The sequence below is a fragment of the Pelodiscus sinensis genome, chromosome 25 (assembly GCF_049634645.1).
Source record: "Pelodiscus sinensis isolate JC-2024 chromosome 25, ASM4963464v1, whole genome shotgun sequence".
NCBI lineage: Eukaryota > Metazoa > Chordata > Testudines > Trionychidae > Pelodiscus > Pelodiscus sinensis.
In genome coordinates this window covers 9621404-9643205 of record NC_134735.1, presented here as the reverse complement: position 1 = coordinate 9643205, position 21802 = coordinate 9621404, and the positions used below count along the sequence as shown (strand labels likewise).

The 21802-nt window shown below is 48.2% G+C and overlaps 1 long non-coding RNA gene across 1 annotated transcript in view; it reads right to left on the bottom strand.

Moving 5' to 3' along the window:
• Window positions 1-21802, bottom strand: part of LOC142819927 (uncharacterized) — a 182721-nt gene that overhangs the window by 2762 nt on the left and 158157 nt on the right. The window lies entirely within an intron of this gene.

Sequence of the window (21802 nt, the reverse complement as noted above, 5' to 3'; positions counted from 1 at the left end):
TGAAACGTATTTTTTTTTAAAATCCTTTGAAACGTGTGAAAAAAGCCATTATGCATGAAAAATAAGCAGGTGGAGAGAAGCAAACCCCAGGGACGCTATAGGTTGAACCTCTCTAGCCTGGTACTCTCTGGTCCGGCAACATCCGTGCTCCACCACTATTTTAGTGAGCCGGAGATCCACTTCTCATGGGCCCAGTCCAGACTAAGAAAGGCAGCGTTATCCCCCCCTGTTTTTCACTGCGAGAAAACAGGCCTGACCCAAAGCCCAGTGGGAGTCTTGCTATTGAATTCATGATTTTGGGGTTAGGCCCATGGTCACAGAGGAAGCTTCTGCCAACGCTTGAACTCACAGCTCCTGCACCCCAGTTCAGAGCCTTCATGAGAAGACCTTTCCTCTCTTTTCACACTGGATTCTAGTGTGTGGACCGCAGCATTAATGAAACAGCAGCAGATAAGCCAAGTTGTATTTATTCAGATATAAGTTCACCCAAGACACCTCCAGTTACTCTATAATTTCACTAGGATCACACATTCCCTAAATTAGAATCCAAACGAGAAACAATATGCTTTTGGCATATGTGAAGGAGGAGCTGGGAATCTTTCCTATGCCTCTGTAATTCTAAAGCTGTCTCTAAAGGGAGCCCGTATCTTCCTCACAACTCCCCAGCATGATGCTACCAAGTCACATGGAAATGGCTGGAAATCTCCTGGATTTCTTTTTGCTTAAAGTTACAGCACCAAAGCACCCAGATGAACAGGGGACAAGAGCCGCTCCCTGATTTCTGCTCTTTCCAGAGCAGGAAAGCAAAGCCTGATGGAAAAGAAAACTCTTCTGTGTGTGCCAATGTCCACATCACACAGCTGTCATTTTTTCCTGGCCTCATGAGCCTGGATTCTCCCAGTACTGGGGCTCAAACCCAGTTTGTGGGCCCAAATCCAGCCAGCTGCCTAGCATGGAGTGAGGCTGGGAGCAGGAGCTTGCTTCAGGCTTTTTTAAAGCACAAACACTTGTGAAGGTTGACGCCTTCACCTGACGGCAATCTGGCCAGTCTACAATAGGCTGCTCAGCGCACAAGGGTCTGCATTTGTGACTCATTGTAAATGAAGTATCAGAGGGGTAGCCGTGTTAGTCTGAATCTGCAAAAGCGACGAGGAGTCCTGTGGCACCTTATAGACTAACTGAAGTGTAGGAGCATAAGCTTTCGTGGGCAAAGATCCACTTCGTCAGACCCATGCATCTGACGAAGTGGGTCTTTGCCCATGAAAGCTTATGCTCCTACACTTCAGTTAGTCTATAAGGTGCCACAGGACTCCTCGTCGCTATTGTAAATGAATTGTATTCTGATCCACATGACTACCACAGAGATTCTAGGACCAGAGCTGCATACGAAGGGAGGGGAAAGATTTGAGCTTTCTGAAAGCTGGTTCATTGTAGAAAGGCACCCTGCTGGTCACAGGTGCAGCTTCTCAGCTGGGAGAGGCAACTGGGGCCACTCTTCTTACTAAGACCCTTCATTCTCAGGTTTTGCCAAAAAATGGCCTGGATTTTACAAAAAACCCTACTTTTTTAAAAAAAGTAATTTTCACTGCAATTTGGAATCACTCATGTCAATGACAAGACTGATTATGTCAAGAAAACTGACTGCATCACATTAGGTAGAGGTGTTTACGTTAATAATAAATATATGTCAGGCGGGTTGTTAAAATATGGCACTGTTGTGTAAGACACACACAAACATGCATACTGTGAATGACCAGTTCACGGAATAAACCCTGGTGTTAAACTGCTTTTATAGAGCTTCAGAGGGGCAGCTGAGTTAGTCTGTAACTTAAAATTTAACAACAAATAGTCTAGTAGCACTTTAAAGACTAACAAAACATGTAGATGGTACCATGAGCTTTTGTAGGCTCAGCCCACCTCTTCAGATGTTTCTGTGCAAGTTTCTTTGTGTAGTTGATGGATTTCCACTCAATACGGCTGGATGCAATGCCTTGCATGTTCAAAAGCAGAACGTTATAGACTCACAGAAATGCAGGATAGGACAAAACTTTGAGATGCCTCTCACTCTAAAGCAGGAAACAGTAAATCTAGATCATCTCTGACAGGTGTTTATTTTTCATGCTCTTACTTTTCTGTTTGTTGCTTTTTTCTGTCCTCCCAATCCCGCAACATTTCCCCAGAAAACCGTAAAGTGAATGTTTTGCACCGATTTCCACCGGTTTTCAATTTTTTGTAATCAACACACTGAGAAAGTCTTAGGAAAGTTTAAACAAAACAGAAAGCGAAAGGAAAGGGCACTGTCCATTCCTAGGCACTGGTGAAGCTGGACTTCTGAAAGGCAAACTCTTCATGCGGAAGAGATTCTGTAGTGAGGCGGACGGGCCTCCCACAGACCAGAAGGGGAGGATCCCCTCACAGAGCCCTGATGGGCAGAGCTAGGCCATACTCACTCCTCCCACTGGAAGTCAGTGGGTGGGACAGGAAGTATAGAAGGCGGGTCTGAAAGCTTAGGTGGGCTGCAGCTGAGGGAGATGGCTGCCAGCCCCCGAGGATGATGGCTGCCAGCCCCCGCGGAGCTGAGGGCTGGCCAAAGCTGCAGAAGCTGTACGCTGATCCGACTGTGGAGGAGTTGCCAGCACTACCACAGATCTTCTACCCAGATGAGGTGAACTACCCCACATAGGACCCGCTACAGCCCAAGGGGGTCGGAAGTGGCCTGGGGCAGCCGACCCTTGTCTGGCCACAAAACCGCCCGAGTATAGGTTGGTGTGTTGCAGTCAGGATCCCTGCTGACCCAGTGGCAGTGGACTGGGTGGGCCTGCCCCCTCGGTCCCCCCCCCCATCTCTCTTGAGGCTAAGGAGCCAGCATTGCTGGCCATCCACTGGAGACAGGATGCCTGAACTCCTTGCTGCTTGACCCTGAACAGAGGCCTGAGATATAGACCCGTTGATGCTGTGACGATCTGATCAGCAACACCTGACAGGAGGTTTTCCGCCCTTGGGGGGCCCTGCTGATTTGCTGCTTCTCACATTTGGCCTGTCCAAGTCCCGCGCGTTTCACACGCAGATTGATAAAAATGGTTTCTATGTTAAATTGTTTGTCTGGCCACTGCGCGTGAGCGGGGGGTGATGCAGGCAAGGGAAGGCATTGCCTTCCCCAAACTGCCTACACTGCCCAGGAGGGGTTGGGGCTGCACTGAGCATCTTGTTCATCTTGGCCTCTGGGGATAGAACAAGAAGCAAGGGGCTTAAACTGCAGCAAGGGAGGTTTTGGTTGGACATTAGGAAAAAGTTCCTAACTGTCAGGGTGGTTAAACACTGGAATAAATTGCCTAGGGAGGTTGTGGAATCTCCATCTCCGGAGATATTTAAGAATAGGTTAGATAAATGTCTATCAGGGATGGTCTAGACAGTATTTGGTCCTGCCATGAGGGCAGGGGACTGGACTCGATGACCTCTCGAGGTCCCTTCCAGTCCTAGTGTTCTATGATTCTATGAACCCATCTGCTGGGGAAGGCGGGGACCACTCTGCATGGCAGCCCGGGCCTTCATTTGGGTTGGATGAGGCTTTGTAGGGGCATGGTCTCAGGGGAAGGGGTGTGGCTTTGGGCAGAAGGGGCAGGGCTTCGGCTGGGCCTTCACCCACCATCCATGCCACCGCATGCACCAGAATGGACCCGTGAAGCTTGGTGGTTCCAAGCTCTAAGGACCTGGTGGGAGCAGAGCTGTATTCTACTCAGTGGAGGAAGGGATGCTCGGTGCTAGTCAGCGTTGGGGGGTTTTGTGGAAGGTTGGGAGCCAGCACCAAGTACCATTGTCCCTCCTCTGATTCTGAACCCTAACTGAATGGCCCTGAGCTCGCTCGTGGCTGGAGAGATGGTGGAAACCTCCACACCTGCATCTGGATAAGGAAGCTGAAGAACAAGCAGGCTCCAGATGCTCTGTCCTGAAGTCAATGGAGCTGCTGCAGTTTACACAAGGAGAGATTTTGGCCCATAAAATCCTAAGACTGGGACTGAGTTAGAGCCAGCACCTCTGTCTGATGCCTAGGAAATGGGTTTTAGTGCCAGAGCAGCCGCCTGTGGCAGGTAGCTGGGATGTCTCCGAGATACTTCAGGGAACCCCAATGGAGCGAGGGGGGCTGTTGCCCACGGTGAAGATATCTTTGGCAGGGCTGTATACGTTGAGCCACAAGGGTTCAGGTAGTGTGTCTTTAATGGACTGAAATAAACCCCCTGCCCAATGTACCTCGGCAATGACATTAAGCAACATTGCAAAGAGAAATCTTTTAGCAGTGCGCGCCTGTCTCCTTGGAGGTCCTACGGCAGAAGTGCCAAAGGGGCATGGCATGGGGAATCTCTGCCCACCCTGGGCATGGATTAGACACAGGCATCCGGCTGCAGCTCCCCCCAGGGAAAGGCGAAAGGAACCCTTCTTCCAGAGCGGTGTGTTTAAAACCAGTGCTTCTCTGTGGTCTAGCTGAGCAGCATCCCTGCGTTCCTGTCCCCAACAGCCAGCCCACACCAGATCCCTCCAAAGGTCACATCATTAATGGCAGCGTTCAGAGCCTCCCGCGGATAAGGCAGGAAGGGGCTTTCACCATGGGCTGTGGGTGAAGATAGGCAAACTCCAGCCCCACCACCAGCCTCACCCTCAGCCCCGCCCCTTCGGCTGAGACCCCGCCCCCCCTTGGGAGCTAAGCCGCCTCCATGCCCCCCCCCACACACCACGGGGAGGCGGGGCAGTGTGCTGTGCCTTCCCACCAGCATGGGGAATGTGGGTGGGCGGCTGCAGTCTCCATGGGAGGGTGGGTGCTCAGAGGCAGCAAAACTCCATCCTCACTACGCCTCCAGTGGGCGTTCTGGGGGTGGAGTATGGGTGGGGCCAGACTGGCGGGTGGGGAGGGCAGGGCCCTCCCCGACCTAGCATTTCAGTCGCCCCTGCCTTTCACCGTCTGCTCGCAGAGACCGCGTGCGGAAGAGCTCCATCCATGCAGGAGCACGGGCATCCTCCTGATGCTGGGTTCCAGGTCTCACATATGCTGCTGGTCAGGGCGGGCAGGGAAGAGGCATTAGTGAGAAAATCATGGGGACTTTCATGGTACATTGGCTGAGGCAGAGGTATGGGGTCAAAAGAAGACCTGGAGAAATAACGAAGGAACGCCACCAGTATGCAGCACAGTTTTGCATTTCAGTCAAGTTCATGCCTGGGCAGGCAAAGGCCATCCTTATTCAGTACCTCAGTTTTTCCATCTGTAAAATGGAGATAATGGTGCTGCCCTCCTTTTAAAGTGCTTTGGGACCTTCAGAGAACAAGAACTAGCGAAGAGCTAAGCGTTATTGTTGTTATTGGGTTCCCACTTTCTATGAACATCCCTGCGATCAGGTTCCACTTTGAATCTCTCGCAGAAAGTGAGGTCCAGAGCTGCACATGTACCCACACACTCATACGAGAGGCATCGGCCTTGTTCATCCGGTCAGGGGCCAGAAGCTGGTCTGGCCAATCACAGCTACCCAACACGGTTGAATATCAAATGACAAAACTCAGCTACCCCCAAAGAACCATTCACAATCGATTCTCAGGGTTAAAAATCTTTGCACCGTGTCAGCTGGATTCTTTCGAATAGTGGCTAAATCCAAGGAAATTGCCAGGAGCAAAGAATGAGGGGAAATCATCACATACATTCTGCGGTACAGCTCTCGGGGCAGCGGTGCAGCAGGGACATTGCAGATATGCAGTGACTGCATTGGCCAACCCTGGTGAACAATGACTCCGCAGCCTGTGCCCACTGTGTCCCAGGGTCATTAATACAGGAGCAATAATTCACTTGCACAATCTGAAAAGAGAAAGATCAATGTTCAGTTCCCAAACCACCGACTCCAGAAGCCACGAGGAAGTATCGTTTTCTTTGCCCTCCATTTCCAGATAGCTCGAATCCAGGGATCCCACAGCAGGGCTCTGCAAAGCCACCACGCGAAATGAGACGAGAGCTTGAAGCAGAAAAGGCCGTCACCGTACGAAGGGCTGTGACAGTCACTAAGCAATGGGTCATGTTGATATTTTCACATTATTGCATCGTGATGGATGGGCCAATCAGAGATTTATGTGAACCTTATTCTGATCTTAAACTGCTAATCCATGCCTGAATTCCCCCCTTCCATTTTGCTTCCGCAAATTCAGTGAAGTGCTGATGAGATGAAGATTTAGTACCGAGCAGTAAAGTACAACGGGCTGGAATAAAAGCATTAGGCAGAGTGCAAGATTTACAGGGAACATGCACAAGAAAATGAGGCACACTGCCTATTCATTTGCCCGTTGCGGCGCTTGCCTCTGCCGTCATGAGGCATGCAACCCTCCTGTGCCCACATACTCTGTGGAGCTGATAAGCAACAAAGTTATTTGAGGGATTATCTTCCTTGCCTTTCCCCCTCCCTCACTCTATCTCCTTGACCTGAATAGGCAGCATGTTTAAAACAAACAAAAGGAAGTATTTCTTCATACTGCATACAGTCAACCTGTGGAACTCCTTGCCAGAGGATGTTGTGAAGATCAGGACTTTAACAGGGTTCAAAAAAGAGCTAGATACATTCATGGAGCTTAGGTCTATCAATGGCTATTAGCCAAGATGGGTAGGGGTGGTGTCCCTAGTCTCTGTTTGTCAGGGGCTGGAAATGGATGACAAGGGAGAGATCACTTGATGATTCCCTGTTCTGTTCATTTCCTCTGGGGTACCTGGCATTGGCCAGTGCTAGAAGACAGGATACTGGGCTAGCTGGATCTTTGGCCTGACTCAGCCTGGCGGTTCTTGTGTTCTTAATACAGCCTGGCTCAGGGAAGTGACTGTCAGCTTTGCAGGTCTCTTAGTTGGGGATCTTCTCGCTCCATCTCTGGTAGTGGCTGCTCTATATGAAGTAATATTGCACAAACTTTATGGCATCTTATTCGCTTTAGTTCAATAGAACCCTGTTCCGCTGAGGTGGGAATCAGATCTTTTCCCAGTTCAAAGCAAAATGTTTCTTTATTCTTGTTGCGTTACACCCTCTCCACCCTGTGTTGACTTTTCTTTGCTATGGGTGTGTCTACACTAGCCCCCTAGTTCGAACTAGGGAGGCTAATGTAGGCATTCAAAGTTGCAAATCAAGCCCGGGATTTAAATATCCCGTGCTTGATTTGCATCTTCCCGGCTGGGCGCCATTTTTTGAAATTTACAAGTCCGGACTAACTGACCGCGTCTACACGCGGCAGGGACCCAGTAGTTCGAATTAAAGCCCTAATTTGAACTACCTGTTAAACCCCATTGCAGGAGGATAACAAATAGTTCGAACTATTAAAGGAATAGCTTTAATTCGAACTACCGGGTCCCTGCCACGACAGGCTACAGCGACACTATGGCATAAGGATTTTGCAGAAAAAGGGGTTTTTGTGCAAAACGGCCATGGTCACACTGCCTATTTTTGCACAAAAAACCCCTAACGCAAAAACAGAACGAAAGAGAGTATGCAAATAAACCGCAAGAATATGCTAATCGGTGCTTCATTTGCATTGTCTCTTGCGGCAAAACTTATCGTGTAGCTGTATCCTTACACTGCAACACAGACTCATTGTGGTTTGTGCTTTTAATTGCAGGCTGGACAGAAACAAAGGCAAAACCTTTTGTGCTTGGTTCTTAACAATGGGCAGATGCAGGTTAAGCCATGAATAAGTCGTATAACTTCTCTCCCTGTGTTAATGAGGGTAAAATTTCAGGTCAGTGAGGCTAGTCTCAATTATACATTTAGTTTCTTCTTTTTTTTTTTTTGAATCCTGCTGCTTCTTTCTCAACTATTTCAGGAATCCTGATGCATCTAAGAGTTTTTCAAGCCACCCTTCCTCGGCATGATTAAGAATTTATTATGTCAGAGCCTCTTAAAGACACACTTGAATCAAGCAAAGAAGAAAAGAAAAGAGTGGAAAGGAAAGAATTTTTCTCTGTCTCCGTGTCAATACTCCAAGCGGCAGGGACAGACGCCTGTTTTTTGATAACGACAAGTGGCCCCTTATGGACTGGCCGATGAAGCATTTCAAGGAGCATATTTTGTTGGTGTGATTTTTTAACTTGATTCTGAAAGGTTCTGCTTGCTCTCCATATGCGGCAAGGGTGCAGACTAGCCACCTTCTGCTCAGCCTTTCATTGGAGATGAGCCGCTTCTGAGCTGGATGGGACTGCTCTTCCACCTTGCAAACCCCAAGACCTGTGTGAGGTTAGGCAAGAGTTGGTGGTGAAAATGCAAAGTCCATATAAAACCCTCTTTGCAGCCATGCTGGGACCATGATGCTGAGCACCACAGCAAGGAGAGGCAGCCACAGTCTGGAAGGTTTAACATGATCTATAAGGCTACATCTATACTACAAGGTTTTTGCACAAAAAACGGTGGAGCGTTCACACCTCAAGTGCACTTTTGCACAAGTAAACTGGCAGAAGAGAAGGCTTTTGGCGGTACAATATGTTCCTTTCCCCATGAGGAATAAATCCTTTTTGTGCAAGAGTTCTTGCACAAAAAGGCAAGTGTGGATGCTCCCCATCCAAAAAAACACAGGTGCTCTGATGGTCATTCTGTGAATGGCCATCCATGCTTTCTTGTGCAAGAGTGTCCATGCTGCGTGGATGCTCTCTTGCACAAGAGCACTTCACTTTTGCGATGCACTTTGAGGTCTGGATGTGCTTTTGTGCAAGAAGATTTTGCAGAAGAACTCTTCTGCAAAAGGCTTCTTGCGCAAAAACCCTGCAGTACAGACGAAACCTAAGTGACAGCTCCAGGAGAAAAAAGGGAAAGAATGACTAAAAGGTGCAGGCAAGTGGCGTTTCCCCAGTTCAGGGGTTCAACACAAGATGATTCAATTCTCACATCGATATTGAGGACTCTAGTGGTGCATAGGCCGGATACTGAACCCCCCCGAAACAGAGGGACTTTCACCCTAAAAATGTTCACTAAGGATATGTCTACACTTGCAGCCTGTTTCGGAATAGGGCTGCAAATATAGGCATTCGGAATTGCAAATCAAGCTCGGGATTTAAATATCCTGTGCTTGATTTGCATCTTTCCGGCCCGGGAACTATCCAGTTTATTGCACAGAAGGCAGCAGGTATGATTACCTGCCTTGTGGGCAGAGGGCATAGGTGCACGTTCGGTGCAAACAACTCATGGTGCTCAGAGATGGAGTAGGGACTCTGGAGACAAGCTAGCCTGAATTGGCAGAGTGAAGGAGACAGGGAGGTGCCTTTCTGGGACTCAGTAAAGCGTTGCCACTTGGGGTACGTCTAAACTACATGGCTCCGTCGACGGAGCCATGTAGATTTGTTGTTTTGGCAAAGGCAAATGAAGCCGCGATTTAAATGATCGCGGCTTCATTTAAATTTACATGGCTGCAGCACTGAGCCGACAAACAACTGATCAGCTGTTTGTCCGCTCAGCGCGCTAGTCTGGAGCTCCCCTGCCAACATCAAAGCCCTTTGTCGGCAGCCCCGGTAAACCTCATCCCACGAGGAATAACGGGGCTGCCGACAAAGGGCTTTGATGTCGGCAGGGGAGCGTCTAGACTAGCGCGCTGAGCGGACAAACAGCTGATCAGCTGTTTGTCGGCTCAGCGCGGCAGCCATGTAAATTTAAATGAAGCTGCGATCATTTAAATCGCGGCTTCATTTGCCTTTGCCTATGTGTCTAATCTACATGCCTTTGATGACAGAGGCATGTGGTCTAGACACAGCCCTGGAGTCTCACAGTCCCCGTGCTGTTGAGGAAGATGAAAGACTCAGGGAAGGAGAACACTAAACTGGGGTGGAGAGAAATGATCCCATAGTTGGGAATCCTCCTCCTAGGTGATGTCATGGTATCCTTGGCATTGATGACACCCCGCTTGGAGAGGGAACCCCAGTTATTAGGAAGAGACAGATAATAAAAATAGGAGGATTCAATTATTAGGAATATCGATAGTTGGGTTTGGGATGCCTGGGAGAATCTCATGTGACTCGCAGGGCCGGCCCACAACATTTTGGCACCTGAGGTGGGGAGCTCAAATGACGCCCCCATGCCTCCTCGCTTGGGCCAAAACTTTGAAAGGTCTCAATTCTCTGAGTCCTAGTGGCGTCCTCCTCCCCCACAGTCTGGCACCTGAGAAGGCTGCCTCAGTTTGCCTCATGGTAAAGCCACCTTGGTGAATTGTCTGCCAGGTGTGGAGGCTGCGGACCTCTGAGACATCTAGGCAGACTTGTGTACAGTGCCAGGCTAGTGCACTAGATGGCTTTCAAACTAGGGATTGTGACTGAGTCGTGGAATTTCAGGCACTGGGGGGGTCAGATGACCGGGGGGGGGAGGGACTAAGGCAGAGACCTGCCCGTCCCGGCACTGCAGACTGCGCTGCACCCCAGAAGTGGCTGGCTGCAGGCCTAACTCCTCTGTGTGTGTCTGTGCTGGGGGAGCACACAGGGCTCCATGCCCTGCCCTTGTCCCAAGCACTAGCTCCACCCTCCCATTGGCTGGGAACCTGCTGCTGCCTGCTTCTGGGGTGCAGCCTGGTCTGCGGTGCCAGGAGAGGCAGGAAGCTGCCTTAGCACCCCCGCTGCACCGCTGACTGGGAGCCACTCGAGGTAAGCCCCTCCTGCCCCAGCCCTGACCCACCCCCAAAGCCAGAGCCCCCTCCTACACTCCAAAGCTCTCCCCCTCAGCCCCATCCCAGGGTCCACACTCCAGTCAAGTTATGTTGGGTTGCGGGCTCAACAATTTTCTTCAACTGGGTCACGAGAAAAAAAGTTTGAAAACCGCTGCACTATGCTATACTAAAGAACAAAATGATCCAATACATCGATGAACCCGATATATGGGAGATGAGTCAACACGGCTTTTGTAAAGGGAAATCTTGCCTCACCAATCTATTAGAATTCTCTGAGGCCAATGAGCATGTGGACAAGAGTGAGCCAGTGGAGATAGCGGACTTGGACTTTCAGAAAGCCTTTGATAAGGTCGCTCACCAAGATGGTGGAGAACACTCCCCATGCTCTGTGTGTCCCTAAATCTCTGACTGCCAGAAGTTGACAGTGGACAATGGGATGGATCATTCAAAACTGCCTTGTTCTATTAATTCACTCTGAAGCACTCGTCTTCTGATATTGGCTAATGCCAAGACATTGGGCTAGATGGACAATTGGTCTGACCAAGTATCACCATTCTTATTAATCTGCTTTGGTTAGGCTTGAGAGATTCCAGGAGTTTTCCAGACATGGATTCATCCTATGTCTAGTACACAGTACTTGAAATTTTGCTTTGCAATGTTTCGTTGCTTGCATCTCAGCTGGGTTTTCTTAATTCCATTTTTCCCCGTTTAGTCTCTTCATCAGTGAAGAAAGTCCTGTTGATGCCTACTCTTTACCACCCGATTAGGGAGACTCTTCTGGTAACATCAACTTTCCAGACTTTTTTCCACCACGGCAAGTTAATGGAAATGGGCCCCTTTCCCAATCACTGGTTTTGGTTTTGACAAATCAGCATTTTGTAGCAAAGTTATCAGAAAATCCACGACCAGCTCTAATGATATCGTCCCAGTAGGGAAATGCCTGCTCACATGTTTCTCAAACCCACTTTGCAACAAAGAGCTGTTCCCCTTATTACCATTAAAAAGAAATAATGCCTCCGATTTCCCAAAGCATGTAACGCACCTGTATAAAAGCAATAGCCAATTAAGGTACTGTAGGACAAAAACTGGCTCCGCCACACTTATAAAAATGACTATTGATTTTGGAGCTTTAAAAGTGGGTTTTCCTTTCCTGCTGCATGAGAACTAAGTACCAGCTCCTGTGTAAATTGTTAATTGACCCTCGGTTTAGAAACCAAAACCAATTAGCTTTTTTCATTCCCACCCCAGGCACAGCACGGGCAGCGGCAGTATAAGCTTCTATTCGATCTCTTTCAATGTGTCTTCTGCAGGCTGGCAGAGTCACCCTGCAGAGAGCAAGAGCAGAGTTTCATTTCCCTGGACTGTCTGGTTCTCTGATTCTGCTGGACCCACTCCAGGATGAGGGATTGTTTCATTGTTGTTTACATTTTCATAGAGTATTTCAACTTTTCCTTGACTAGCTGACAATTTTCACTCGACCCCCCACCCCAAAATTTCATTTTCATGTTTCATGTTTTGGGCTTTCTGCACTAACTAACCTTTTTTTCTGAAGACATCTGCTTGGCTCCAAAAGAGCTAGGGTATGTCTACACTAGCTCGTTAGTTCGAGCTAGGTAGGCAAATGAGGGTAACCGGAGTTGCAAATGAAGCCCGGGATTTAAATATCCTGGGCTTTATTTGCATGTTCCCAGGCGCCGCCATTTTTAAATCCCCCTTAGCCCGAACTAACTGCCCGCAGCTAGATGCGGCAGTTAAACGTTAATTTGAACTAACTCCTTAGTTCGAATTAACTGTTATTCCTCGTGGAATGTCTCTAAGTTTCGTGGGTCTGGCCCACGAAAGCTCATCACCTAATAAACCATCTTGTTAGTCTTTAAAGTGCTACATAGTCCTGTCTTTTGTTTCAGCTACACCAGACTAACACGGCTACATTTCTATCACTATATCAAGCAAGAACTATCTTGTTTAAATGGTCTCCGGTATTAGTGAGACAGTCACAGATAACAGCCAAAAGCTACCAGTTTCTCTCGGTAGTGCACACTCCCAATTACTATTTATAAAGGAGGAGTTTTCTTCTTTAAAAGGGAATTTTAAGTTGTCCTCTGTATTTTCAGACCTAGGCTGCAAAATGTATAGGCGCTCCTTCACCTTCATTCTGAGAGAACTAAGCTTTTTCATCTGACATATTTATACTTTTTGCCTGGAGGGTTAGATATGAAGCAAAACTGCAGCTAGAGAAATCAGAAAGCCAGGGAGGAGAAATAAAACCCAATCAAACCATATCCCAGAATCTATGGTTTGGAAGAGACACAATTAACCAGGAGAGGCAAGTTATTTCTGTCTATTCCTGGAACTCAGAACTCTGAGGAGAAGACAAGGCTGAGAACGTCTCATGTTGACACTGTCTGGTTGCCAGCGAGTTACCCAGAAGTCGGTGACTTTGCTGTTTTACTGCACTGCATTTCAAAGGAGCGGAGTTTGTGCCTTCGTACTTGACTTCATTTTCAAACCGTGCTCGGCAGTGTCTGCTCCTGAAAGGCTGGAATGATCATCTGCTTCTCTCTGGATGTTTGTCAGGGCCTGCAACCAAGCACTCCAGGAGCATCTAACCCTCTGGTGGCTCCTGGGTGGGCTGGCGAGCTGGACACCCACAAAAGGGTGAATTAGTACAAGACTGCAGGTCTGCAGCCCCATGAGCCTGAGTTGGCTGGCCTGGCTCAGTTGCAGGTGTCTAGTGGCTGTGTAGACCGACTTTGGGGGTCCTTGCTAGGAGTCTGGCTGGGAGTCTGTGGAAGGCAGTCACACATCTCTGCTGGGACATCCTTACAATTTATGGGGCCCTACTCTTTACTCTTACACTGGTGCCCCTATGCCCAGTAACAGCCTGAGATGGGGTGAGGGGATGGTGGTATTTAGAGCTGCGATTTAATCATCTTCAACAACACCCTAATGAAATATTTTTAAAGCAAATTTTAAAGTAAGGTCCTATCGACGGACTCAGAAAATTCAACGACTCGACTTGTGGCACCTTAAAGACTAACAAAACACGTCGAGGGTATTTGTTAGTGTTTAAGGTGCTGCTAGACTATTCCTTGTTGTTTAAGTTTTTCCAGTTACAGACTAACTCGGCTACCCCTCTGAAACAGCAAATTCGGAAACTGACAGGTGAGACCTGGGGTTGGCAAATGCTTGTTAAATGGTTTCATCACCACTCAAATGGCTCTTTTGGGGTTCAATGTTCTGCAAATAGCTCGGGCAGGCTTTTTCACAGCTAAGTTAATTAGATCATCACGGGAGGGGGCAGAGCCATGGAACAGGGATAGAAAAAGCAGGGAGGGAGGGCATTAAGACCCAGCGGTGCCCCAGATTTTCAGGTGCACGCCACAGCTGCATATTCTGCATGCGGGTAATGGAGGCTCTGGCTGTATGTAGCTCAGCAGTCTCCCTGTGCCCTTGCCAGTGACAGGAGGTTGAGAGCATTTCCCCGTTGAACCCAGCCTGCAGTGGTGCCCTTACAGTGTCAGTATTTTCAAACAAAAATAGGAGAGCTATCGGGGGTGGGGAGGGGGAGACACTATCCCTGATGTTTCAGTCTTCTCTGTGGGGAACTAGCCATGGTGCTGAATGGGATGTGGTGCACTGTTCAGAGGTGCAGGATAACGCACGTCATGGCTCTGTGCCAGGCTGTCGTCCCTTCATGGCATTCCACGGAGATCCATAGAGGTCCTCTAGTATAGTGTGGCTTTGAAGGCCCCCTGCTTGCAAGACATTGGCTCAGAAGATCAGCGCCAAGTGCCTCTCCTCTCCCTTTTCTCTTTCGTCCTTGCTCACCACATACTCTGCTCTGGCAAGCTGGGTCGGTTTGATGCATTCCATAAGTGCAAAGCAGCATGTCAGTCGCCCAAGCACAATACATACAATCACAGAATCCTCGAACTGGGAGAGACATTAAGAAATCAAGTCCAGTCCTCTGCCCTCATGGCAGGACCACACATCATCTTGAACATCCCTGACAGGTGTCTGTCAAACTTGCTCTGAAATATCTCCCGTGCTGGAGATTCCACAACCTCCCTAGGCAATTTATTCCAGTGTTTAACCACCTTGACAGGCAGGAAGTTTTTTTCCTAATGTCCAACCTAAGCCTCCCTCACCACAATTTAAGCCCGTTGCTTCTTGTCCTATCCTCAGAGGTTAAGGAGAATAATTTTCTCCCTCTTCCTTGTAACACTCTTTTAGGTACATGAAAACTGCTATCATGTCCCCTTTTCAGTCTTCTCTTTTCCAAACTAAACAAGCCCAGTTCTTTCAGTCTTCCCTCTTAGGTCATGTTTTCTAGGCCTTTAATCATTTTTTTTGCTCTTCTCTGGACCTTCTCCAATTTGTCCACATCTTTCCTGAACTGTGGTGCCCAGCATGGGACACAATCCTCCAGTTGAGGCCTAATCAGCGTATAGCATAGGGGAAGAATGACTTCTCGTGTCTTGCTTACAACGCTCCTGTTAATGCATCACAGAATGATGTTGGCTTTTTTTGCTACAGTGTCACGCTGTTGACTCGTATTTAGCTTGTGGTCCACTATGACCCCTTGATCTCTTTCTGCAGTACTCCTTCCTAGGCACTTCCCATGTTGTATGCATGAAACTGATACATACTCTTGCACACTGGCGATGTGGTTGGCATTTTGGCTTGGCTGTGTGCTGGCACAGCACATCCCTTGCACGGGGTAGTTTGAGTTTGAATCTCCTGGATGTGCTTAATTGAATGTCACCCAGATGGATGCTGCCACTTACTACACACACCGTGTCAATCATGTTACGTCTTGCTGCAGACCCGGTGCTGGCAACCAAGGAACCATCTGTCACCCCTCGGAGACACTGCTAGGGGATGGCAGATGTCCTGACTGGGGGTGGGTAGGTGTTGCTTCGCACCTCCTGGAATAGGCCGTGATCACTGTGGCTTGAGCAAGAAGAGCCGGGAACAGCAGCGGAAGGGTGGAACCGGGGAGCTGAGATTGCAGGAAGGCCTGTAAATTGGCTCCAGAGGCTGCTATGGGCAGTTCCCTGGGGGCACTGAGCTGATCCAAAGCCAGAACATTAGTGCTTGGTTTTCTTTCATGGCTAGGAGGGTCTGAGGGGAGAGAGACACCTAGCAGGAGAGACAGTGCTGATGAGCTCCGGGCGTCTTTCGCTTAGCAGTCTTGGAGCAATGCCCTATCCACCTAACACAGCTACAGCACAATGGGTCACCACGCAAGTGCAGCCCCATCCTTTGCCAACAGGTCTCAGTCCTGACCTGCGAGGCCAGCCTGCCTCACTGGGTCCGTCCCCTCTGGAAACACAGAAGTGGTGTGCTGGTTCTGCTGCTGCTACAGGGAACATAGACCCAGTGTGGGAGGGAACGGTCTTGCTCAACTTGCTGTGTTCAAGATTGCAACCAACGGTCTCGAGGCAACAGAAGCTTCCTGTTTCCCATCCCCTGAGCCTTCCTTTCTCCATGGCCCTGGGAACCCTGCTACTCCTCTGTCAAGGTGGAGCCCTTAGGGAGAGCATGGCCGTGAAAAAGGCTAATACGATCTTGGGATGTATTAGGCGAGGTATTTCCAGTAGGGATAAGGAGGTGTTAGTGCCATTATACAAGGCATTGGTGAGACCCCATTTGGAATACTGTGTGCAGTTCTGGTCTCCCATGTTTAAGAAGGATGAATTCAAACTGGAACAGGTACAAAGAAGGGCCACTAGGATGATCCGAGGAATGGAAAACCTGTCTTATGAAAGGAGACTCAAGGAGCTTGGCTTGTTTACTTTAACCAAAAGAAGACTGAGGGGGGACATGATTGCACTTTTTAAATATATTAGAGGGATAAATACCAGGGAGGGAGAGGAATTATTTAAGTTTAATACCAATGTGGACACAAGAACAAATGGATATAAGCTGGCTAGTAGGAAGTTTAGACTTGAGATTAGACGAAGGTTTCTAACCATTAGAGGAGTGAAGTTCTGGAACAGCCTTCCAAGGGAAGTAGTGGGGGCAAAAGATCTATCTGGTTTCAAGATTAAACTAGATGGGTTTATGAAGGGGATGGTTTGATGAGATAACAGGATCTTGGTATCTAGTTGACCATTCATTATCAGTGGGAAATAGGTCAATGGAGGGATGATAGGAGTTACTATAGAGAACTTTCTGGGTGTCTGGCTGATGAGTCTTGCCCACATGCTCAGGGTTTAGCTGATCGCCATATTTGGGGTCGGGAAGGAATTTTCCTCCAGGGTAGATTGGCAGAGGCCCTGGAGGTTTTTCGCCTTCCTCTGTAGCATGGGGTACAGATCACAGCTAGAGGATCTTTGCATCTTGGGGTCTTCAAAGTATTTGAAGGCTTCAATATCTGAGATATAGGTGAGAGGATTATTCTAGAGGGGTGGGTGAGATTTTGTGGCCTGCACTGTGCAGGGGGTCAGACTAGATGATCATAATGGTCCCTTCTGACCTTGGAGTCTATGAGTCTATGAGTCTATGAGAGGAGGAGAACTAGAGTAAGAGACAGCCCCAGAGACCCTCTCCTCCCCACCATGCTCAATGGTGGAGCCATGGGTCTCTGCCCCACCCAAACTGTGTCTAAGAAACCATTTTCCAGGCAGTGAAATGCTGGTTCCCCATGGAAAGCCCCTTCTCATCAGGGAAAGGGTGGCATATTTGGAGAAGGGGGTGGGAAAATCCTCGGCAGCAGTCCCACTATTAACAACCTCACACTAGCGCCACTCAGAACGTCCCGAGCCAGGGACGCACGCCAGCTGGGAGGGCGTTTGTGCTGTTAAACTCCGACAGAGCTACAAAGAGGAAAAGCACCTTCAGGCTTGTTGTGGCCGCCTACAAATAGCTGTGGATGTTCTGAGCTGGCTCACGTCCCCTCATCCCCTCATGCTACAGAGAAGCAAGAAAGTGCAATCACTGTTGGGTCGTCTTTTTCAGTGGTAGCCTGGGAAACTGTAGTTCTTCATCATCCCCGGGGTTATAAATACAGTACTCAAAGAGACTTGAATTCCGAGGAGTGCTGAAAAATGATAGCCGTGTGACATCATTCCCACAGATGGACTTTGAGGTAACTGAATCGGTACACAGCTAATCCACGATTTACTCATGTCGCTGTAAGCAGGGCACGCCAGACCTCTGCTGGCATTGCTAAGTGTCAGGAGGGGGCTCATTAAATCTTCGCTGCTATAATCTAGCATCCCGGCATGGCTGTGGGGCCTGGCTTGATGGAGAGCACTGGAAATAACTTGTGAGTATCCTAGCAGCGTAAGTACCAGAGCCAAGAACAGATAGGACTCAGAAAAACGTTGCAGCTGCTGAATGAAAGTCTGCTGTGAAAGCTGGTTAGTAGCTGATAACTAAACACACTATTTGTTTGTCTGTCAAAGGCTCAGTCCTATCCCCAGGAAAATTAACAGGAAAAACTTCCATTGGGCCAAATTCTGCTCTCACTTAGGTGTAAATCCAGAGTTACTACATTGGAGATAATGGGTTAGATCGGGGTGGGTAATATTTTTTGATAGGGGGGGCACTCTATGAATTTGGTAACTGGTTAAGGGCTGTCCTCTTCCATGATATTAATGGGAGTTACGTCCATCAAAGGCTATTAGCCAGGATGGGTAGGAATGGTGTTCCTAGTCTCTGTTTCTCTGCAAGTGGAAGCTAGGGGAGAGATCATGTGATGATTACCTGTTGTGTTCCCTCCCTCTGGGGCATCTGGTATTGGCCACTGTCGGCAGACAGGATACTGGGCTAGATGGACCTTTGGTCTGACCATTCTTATGTTCTTAGGAGGTACAGGTTCTGGAATGGAGGTTGGGTGCAGAAGGGAGTTTGGGGTAAGGGATTGGGGTACAGGAGAGGGTGTGGTATTTGGGAAGGAGTATGGGTGAAGGAGGAGGTTATGACCTAGGGCAGAAGACTGGGGTGCAGGAGGGAGTGTAGGGTCTGGGAGGGGGTTGTGACCTTGGGGTAGGAGTGTAGGAGGAGGTGTAGGGATTTGGGTGTGACTGGGCATACGGGATTGGGGTGCAGGGTCTGGAAGGGGTTATGAATGCAGGAACAGAAGTGCAGAGGGTTTGGGTTGCATGGGGTAGGGATGCAGGAGCGGGCCAGAGGGTTGGGAGGAAGGAGGGGCTGGGGTGCCAGAAGCAGGCTTTGGCCGGGAGGTGCGTCCTTAGGCCACTCCTAGCCCAGATGATTTCTCAGCCAGGGTCCCGGCCTTCCATGACCTTGCACTGACTACAGAGTCATGTCTGAATGCTGCAAGCCCGGGGGGGAAGGGGAACTTTGCACACTGCCTGTCCTGCAAACAGGCAGCTTCTATTGGCCAGAAACCAGTCAATGGGAGCTGCAAGATTTTGCTGGGGGTGGGGGCTGTGTGCAAAGCTCCCTCCAGGCTCGCAGCATTCAGACAACACAGAGCGGGAATGGGGCAGGCAGGGAAGCTGGTGGAGGCTCCCATGGGCTGGATCTGGCAGCTTGGCAGACCATATCTTGCCCACCCAACTCTGGGCTAGATTCTCAGCTTGGGGACATGAGTGTAGCTTACCCACAGTCAATAGGACTATGGTGATTTGCACCAGCTGAGTAACTGGCCCAGCAAGTGATGACTTTCTGCAGCATCACTCAGGGCTGTAGGGTTGCAACAGACAGTCACATGGGCCCTACCTGCAGTTAGGATTCTAGTCCTTTGCACCTCACTATAAGTCTGAGCCCTTTGATGAAGACTTTACAAATTAGATTTTCTTGTTGCTTTATGCGGAAATGATCTAAATATTTTGCCACAATATTTCTAAATGTCTCATCATAAAAATAAACCTGAACCGTCCCACCAGCTGTATGAGCAACCTTTGCATAAACCCGTAGGATTTGCACACAGTAGCTTCCCCGAGGCAAAATAAATTAGCAGAGCAAATGCTCCAAAAGAACCTGTTCCCAATTAAATCTGCACCCAGGGCTCACAGTCCACAAGTGGACTTTTTCTTCTGCGGGATAGGCATAGAAATGCCACCTAGGTCACTGATCCCATAAAGGAAGTGATGGATTTACCAAACTCGTTGGGGAGACAGGTTCAAGGGAGGAACCATGTTCTGCTGCACATAGGCAAGATTTGCTGTATTGTCTGTAGACACATGCACCGGGGACACATGCAGACACCTCTACACACACACACATCCATATGTGCAAACCCACATAGCCACACGTACTCACATACGTGTTCACCTGTGTTCACATATCATTATATGTGCACGAATGCACACACACACGTTTGCCTGACATTGGCCTGTCCCACACTCCTCCAATAGGGTTACGTCTACACTACGAGTTTTCTCTGTAAAAAATATGCGAATGAGAGGTTTTTGTGCAAAAACAAGGAGTGTGGACATTTTCTTTTTGTGCAAAACCCCTTTTTTCCACAAGATCGGTATACCTCCTTTTTTGGGGGCATAAGGATCTTGCGGAAAAAGGGGTTTTTGCACAAAAAGAAAACGTCCACACTGCTTATTTTTGTGCAAAACCCCCTAGTGCAAAAACGGATCGGCAGAAAATATACAAATGAGATCATGACTCATGCAAATGAGTCTCTCATTAGCATATTTTTTTGCCAAGAAAACTCGTAGTGTAGACGTAGCCTAGGAGAAAAACCATTTCCTGCCAACTTTCTCCCCATGGAGAAAGTTCAACAGCAAGGCCCCGAAATGTCAATGCCTCACATCATTGTGGTTGTTTCACGGTGATGAGCTGAGGGACAGCAAGATTAGCTCAGCACATGAATTAACCTGGTGCCATTATTAATTATACACTTTCTGTGGCAGGCTCATGCGGCCACGAAAGGGGCTTAGGCAATCCTAGGGTGCATTGCATGAGATATTTCCAGTGGAGATAGAGAAGTTATTATCATTCTACATGACATTGGTGAGAGCTCATCTGGAATACAGGGTGGAGCTCTGGTCTCCTGTGGTTAAGGAAGGAACAGACGCTGGGCTACTAAGATGATCCTGAGTAATGGAGAACTGACCTTATGAAAGGCAGCTCACAGAAGCTTAGCTTCTTTAGCTTAACCCATGCAGGCTGGGGGGAGGTGGGGTAGCCGTTATTCCAAAATAAGTATGTGAGTGTCTATACAGCAATTCCGTTATTTCGAAATAATTTTGAAATAATAGATGGCCTAGTCCGACTTCTGTAAACCTTATTCTACAAGGAAAAATGCCTATTCCGAAATAGCTATTTCAAAATAAGGCACGTGTAGACGCTCCACTGCTGCTATTTCAAAATAGCCCCTCACCAGGGCCATTCTAAGTTATTCTTCCTGGGGTTCTAAATCGAGATAGCACGTCTACATTAGGGAAGCCTGCCTCAAACTCATTTTGAGGCATCCCTGCAGTGTAGACGTGCTATTTCAAAATAAGCTATTTCGGAATAACTATTCTGGAATAGCTTATTCTGAAATAACTGTGCAGTGCAGACGTAGCCATAAAGTACACCAGAGGGAAAATAGCAAGGAGGGGGAGGAGGTATTTAAGTTAAGCGCCAATGTGGATACAAGAACAAATGGCTATCAACTGGCCATCACTGAAAACAAGTTTAGGTTTGAAAAGAGGAGAAGCATTCTAAACTTCAGATGAGTGAAACTTCTTCAGCACCTGCATGCAGTACACGAGAGTGCATGGAGTTTTTACTGGGAGCTGGAGCACATCCTGGCACAGGGAATCCAAGAGAGCTCCAGGTCTAAGGAACAAATAATGTAGGCTATCTTTTGAGCTGGTCCAAAAGCTTTTTTCATGGATACTTTTTTTAAAAGGAAATGTGCCTGCTGGAAGTTTCCTACTTTTTTGATAAAAAAGAAATTAAAAAATGTTGGTTCTTTTTTCTTCTTCTTTTTGTTCTTTTTTTTGTTCTTTCTGTGTTTTTTTCCCCATTTTGTTCTTTTTCCTTCTTTTTGTTCTTTCTGTGTTTTTTCCCCTTCCCATGATTCCAAGGAGAAAAAAGGATGTTTGGGTGGTGGGGGACGCAGAACTCCTACCCACTCCTTTCTGTGTCTGAGGAAGAATTGTGAACAAATTCTGCCAATTTTTTTGACCCAAACAATTTCCCCCCCATTTTCTTCCAATTTATTTTCATAGGA